Here is a 6,156-nt window from a genome sequence, read left to right on the forward strand (position 1 = left end):
GCCTGAAGGAGAGACAGAAACCAGGTCTTCAAACCATGCCAAAGACAATGAGGAGCCATCAAAGATCTGTAAGCAAGAGAGTGAAATGATCAGATTTACCTTTTGCTAAAGCCATAATGGTTTCAACTGGGAGGAAGAAAGTTTGGAGGAAGGGAATTATAATAAGCTTTTGCAATGGTCCAAGTAAGAGATTATAAAGACATGGATTAGGAAAATGACCACAAAACTGGATAGAAAGGATTGCATCGGAAACAGCAAAAAGTAGAATTAGTAAATCTTGGTAATTGGTTGGCTATGAAATGTGAGCGAGTGGGAGGATTCAGAGGTAATGCCAAATGCCCCGCGGCAGCCTTCAACCATCAGATTTGAACGGCGGCATTGCTCGGCTGCAGCGGCATGGGTGCCCTGTCATTACCCCCGGCCTGGCAGCTCTACCTCAAGGACCACTGCTTCTCCACATTTAAGAACTGGCCCTTCTTGGAGGGCTGCGCCTGCACCCCGGAGCGGATGGCCATGGCTGGCTTCATCTACTGTCCCCTGAGAACGAGCCCGACTTGGCTCAGTGTTTCTTCTGCTTCAAGGAGTTGGAAGGCTGGGAGCCAGATGACGACCCTATTGAAGAACATAAAAAGCATTCATCTGGTTGTGCTTTCCTTTCTGTCAAGAAGCAGTTTGAAGAATTAACCCTCAGCGAATTTTTGAAACTGGATAAAGAAAGAGCCAAGAACAAAATTGCAAAGGAAACCAACAATAAGCAGGAAGAATTTGAAGAAACTGCAAAGAAAGTCCGCTGTGCCATTGAGCAGCTGGCTGCCTCGGGGCGACGCCACCGTCACTGCCCCACAGCGACACAGACACATGGTTTCCAAGGCACAGCCCTCAGCGTTACCAGCTTTTCTCTGGGGCCTCTTAACTGTGCCTCAGGAAAGGAGAACATCAACATTTTGAAATTAGAATATTTAAACTGTATTTTTGGTATTTTTCTTGAAGGTGGTGCCAGGGGCTACTTTTGTTGTACAGCTAGTGCTAAGTACAGTGACCGAGTCTCTCTATAAAAAGAGAGAGAGAGAGAGAGAGAGAGAGAGAGAGAGAGAGAGAGAAAGAATGTCAAGGTTTCTGGCTTGCACTAGGTGAATGAGATTGGGAACGCTGAAAGAGGTTCAGGTTTGTAGAAGACTGTGAGCTTGACTAGGGATAGGATGAGTTTAAATGATCTCCAGAATATATGGTGGAAACATAGAAAGAGCTGGAGATATATGCTCAGAGCTCAGTAAAGGGACCTGAGTTAGATAAATTTAGGACTAGAATAAAAAAGGAAAAAGGTGGGTAGATTCAAGCATTTTAAGTGACAAGATCTGAATTATGGGGAAGAGGACAGTAAAATAAATGTCAGGGAAACAATGCAAATTTAGTACACAGTATTTATAGAACATGAACAGACTATGTTTGTAGAAATTCTTGTTCTGTAAGGTATCGAAGAGTAAATATGTACACTATAAGAGTGCTTTTTAAAAGAAGCTTTAACAAAAAAATGAAATAAAAGATGCCAACGTGTTTTTGCAATGTTGAATACAAAGTGCTAAGTATTTTTCTAATAAACTGCTCTTAAATCCACCTATCCCTGCTCCTGAAACAGTTATTTTCACCATCTGCCAGCAGCAGTCCCTCCCCTTATAAATCTTTCTTCGTTTATTTTTCTCATGCTCAAAAATTGCAGAACAAGTGAGAGAGGGTGGAGCATAGCTGCTATGAGCTATTAGAATGAGTGACAGAGCCCAAAAATGGAAACATAAATTTTGACAAACTCCCTCAGCAACTATATACTCCTAAGGGTGTCAGGGACACATCCAGCATGCTTCAGCTAGGACTCTTTTTTTCTTCTTTTTCAGAAATTGACCAAGTTCTGATACAAATATGAAAGCATTGGAAATGCAATTAAAAAGTAGCAAAGACGTGGCATCTTTCAGGATTTGCCTGAAAGAGAAATAGACTGGAGCAGCAGTCTCCAACCTTTTTGGCACCAGGGACCGGTTTTGTGGAAGACAATTTTTCCACGGACCAGTGGGGGGATGGTTTCAGGACGATTCAAGCACATTACATTTATTGTGCACTTTATTTCTATTATTATTACATTGTAATATATAATGAAATAATTATACAACTCACCATAATGCAGAATCAGTGGGAGCCCTGAGCTTGTTTTCACTTGCCAGTCACTGACAAGGTTTTTGTTGTTGTTGTTGTTTATAAATTTATTTATTTATTTTTGGCTGCATTGGGTGTTCGTTGCTGCACGTGGGCTTTCTCTAGTTGCGGTTAGCAGGGGCTACTCTTCGTTGCCGTGCGCGGGCTTCTCATTGTGGTGGCTTCTCTTGTTGAAGAGCACAGGCTCTAGGTGCATGGGCTTCAGTAGTTGTGGCTCGCGGGCTCCAGAGCACAGGCTCAGTAGTTATGGCGCACAGGCTTAGTTGTTCTGTGGCATGTGGTATCTTCCCGGACCAGGGCTCGAACCCATGTCCCCTGCATTGTCAGGCAGATTCTTAACCATTGCACCACCAGGGAAGCCCAACAGGGTTTTGATATGAGTCCACAAGTGATTGATTTATTATGGTCTCTGTGCAGTCAAACCTCTCTGCTAATGATAACCTGTATTTGCAGCCGCTCCCCAGCACTAACATCACCCCCTCGGCTCCACCTCAGACCATCAGGCATTAGATTCTCATAAGGAGCATGCAACCTAAATCCCTCACATGCACAGTTCACAGTAGTGTTCACACTCCTATGAGAATCTAATGCTGCCACTGATCTGACAGGAGGCAGAGTTCAGGCGGTAATGTGAACAATGGGGAGTGGCTGTAAATACAGATGAAGCCTCACTTGCTTAACTGCTGCTCACCTCCTGCTGTGCAGCCCAGTTCCTAACAGGTCACGGACCAGTACCAGTCCGTGGCCTGGGGGTTGGAGACCCCTGAACTAGAGAATTGACTTGCATGATTCCCCTTACACAGTAAGTCAAATTCAACGTCACAGGCTTAGAGAGTTAAGGATTGGCTGTAGGGCAATTGTAGTTTTTCACATGCCATAGAAGATCCCATGATTTGAACACCTCTACTCCCTGCAATTTCACTTTGTTTTCACCAGATCACGGCCCCACTAAATTAACACTGCTGTGACACTAAAAAGGCTGATGTAAAATTTAAAAGATTTTAAACCTAAGAAAATCAACCACACATTTACCCAGATTTGAATTGTATTTTCTCTCTGATTCCCAAACTATAATTCTTTGTTCCTTTCCTTTCAGGATATTCATTTTGGTGTTGAATCCAGCAGCCTATACACTAAATTATAAATGCTACAATGAAGAGTCACCCTCAACAAAGATTGAAGATAAAACCATATGCATTCCACATTTTTTCTCTCCTGTTTAAGAAAGTATCTCAAATACAAAAGCAAAACCTGATAAAAATATGACAGGAAGATATTTTCTATGTTATTTAAATTACTCAGAATTTTAATTAGAAAAGTTACAAGTCCCCAGTAGATAAATGGCTAACAACAAGAAAAAAAAAAATGAGGAGGCAGTCTCATAAGAGAAAATGTAACTAACAAACAAATATATGGGAATATGTTCAATCTTGGAAGCAATCAGAAAAGTTTAACAAAGCTATAAGGAGGTAATATTTTTACCAATTTAATTTAAATTTTCTTCCATAGTTTTCTGGCATGGTCTTGGTGAAATTAGTCAATTATTCCAGTCTTTTTGGAAATCAGTTTGGCAGGATTTTTCAAGAAAAATTTAAATGTTTATATCATTTCACCCAGTAATTTAACTGCCAGGAATTTATGCTGAGGAAATAATTCAAGAAGTTACAAAAACTGTATGCAGTGAGATTTTCTTTACAACATTGTTTATAATAGCAAAAAAATTAGTAACGACCTAAATGACCCATGATAGGCTAGCTAAATCATGATGAACAACCTTAAAGGAATATTGTGCAGCCACTAGAAATTATCAGTATGAGTAGCATATAACTACATGACAAACCATTTATGATATAATATTACATAAAGAACAGAGCACATGAGTATCTTCATTATGTTTACAATTTTATAAAATTAAGTGTGTATGTAAAGAGCACATTAAGAATTGAAACATTATGTAGTGATATTGTAAGTGATATTTTTATTCCTATGATCTCGTTTTCATAATATTGTTTCTGCACTGATACATTTTTTTTTAAAGTACTCTTCCACTTACCTCCCCCTCCTTTCCACGGTTCAACAGGCACTTGGTTTCTGATCACCCCTGGGATTGTCATATGGACTCCAGACAACTCGCTGCAGTACAAAGGTCACCTCTGGAAAGTCTGGCTGCTTAGAAAGCCCAGGCCCAGCTTCCGACTTAGGCTTCTTTTATTTCCTTCCCTAGCTTCCCTGCCAATGGCTCAACCTCCCCTTGGTTTGCCTTTCAAGCAGCTATAGTCATTTGGGAAAACACACGTGAAATGGATTTACTTTCTAGGGTTGAAAATTTAATATACTTGATGTGATAAATATGACTCCTTTACTACAATTAAAGTGAAAGAGGGAAGGAGAGAATAACAAAAGTGGAAATGAGATTCTGAAGTATCCAGGGTGAAACATTTTATAGTAAACTGCACTAGATCTTGAGCCTTTCAAAGGTCGATTCCTCAGACAAGTTATTTCAGAAGATTTGGCTTCTGAGATAATTGGTCTTCTTAATCCTTACTGTGGGACACTGCTATGACTCTCCTAAGATTGCTAACTTCACCCATCTGGATTCATAGCATGGACAGGTGTTTTCTGTCTGGACCAAATTACTTTAAGTGTTACATTTGTGGCCTAAATTGCTCAATGTCAGTTTAAATTCAACAGATCTTTGCCCTGTGACCTTTAGTAGGTCTTATTCCAATTCTGATAGAGATGGGAATAACACAGTAGAGAAGGTGCTTGCCCTATGCTGAATGATGTGTATTGAGATTTGCAAACAAACAAACAAACAAAAAAAGACCCTATGCTATGAGCTAGAGAGGGAGAGAGAGAAGGGAGAGGGAGAGGGAGAGAGAGAAAGACCAATGAAGGACCTATTCTAATAAATTAGATACTTTTGTACAAGTTAACAAGCTGTGCTGATTTGTATAACCCTCTTCTTTCGGCTTTCCTACATTTTTCATACGCCAAGAGGCTCAAAACATAAAAGTGGTCTTGGCCTCTCTCAATATCCTGCTTCTGACTTGCTCCTGGTTGGTTTCCTTCCACGATAGCTCACCTCCTGAAAGGTAACACAGATGTTAATTTCAACTTGATTTGGTCTAGATACAAATGATGAAGATGGAAAAACACACATTCTGATTTTTCCCCAAGTCCTATGTCCCCTAAAGATAACCCTGGACCCAGAAGCCCCCAAGATATAGATACAAAACACCTGCCATCTGCTCTCAGTTATCTTGTGCTTTCTTTACTTGAGTACCTCAGCACAGCCAATCACCTGCAGCATGGTGTTCACTGGGATTCTTAATGCTGATTTCGTGGCCCTGTGCCAGTTAAGAAAATGCCTTCTGAATCCTCACAGAAAGAAATTTTCTTCAGCCTAATCTTCATGTTGGGTATATTTTATCATATTCTAAGTCACTGAAAAATGAAGCATGAATTTCATAAACTGACTACTAACCTTCTAGTTCCTCAACCATGTTGGATATGAAAAAGCTTACTTAAGTCTCTAAGTACAATGAATCAGTGGCAGCCTGGCAAATCACCCAAATGTCTAGAGACTCTGTTACCAAGCTTTCCCCTAGAGCTGCAGGGTTAATTCAGAAATAGAAGAGCCCCACCCTGTCAGAAATAGGCAGGCAGGCTTCAACAAGGAAAACAAATGTTTGAAGGACCAGCCTGCCTGGATTTTATTCTCAGCTGCAGCATCTCTTCACTGTGCATTTCCCTTCCCTATGACAGTGAGATCTTGCCATATAGCATTTAGAGAGCATCAGATAAAAGATGTTATTTAAGGGAAGTTAGTATTACTATTAGAGCTACTGTTGTGTCTATCCCAGCATCAGTGTCTGAGGAGAAAGATGCTTTAGTTACCAAAAGGAGGGGAAAGATAATTGCATGCAGCCCCTCTGAAGCTGTTTAGAG

At 40.5% G+C, this 6,156-nt stretch overlaps 1 pseudogene; it reads left to right on the forward strand.

The window, feature by feature from the left end:
- The first annotated feature begins 396 nt into the window (after positions 1-396).
- LOC103013777 (baculoviral IAP repeat-containing protein 5-like) lies at positions 397-1,055 on the forward strand (annotated as a pseudogene).
- The last annotated feature ends 5,101 nt before the right edge of the window (positions 1,056-6,156 follow it).

The sequence above is a fragment of the Balaenoptera acutorostrata genome, chromosome X, assembly GCF_949987535.1.
Source record: "Balaenoptera acutorostrata chromosome X, mBalAcu1.1, whole genome shotgun sequence".
Taxonomy (NCBI): domain Eukaryota; kingdom Metazoa; phylum Chordata; class Mammalia; order Artiodactyla; family Balaenopteridae; genus Balaenoptera; species Balaenoptera acutorostrata.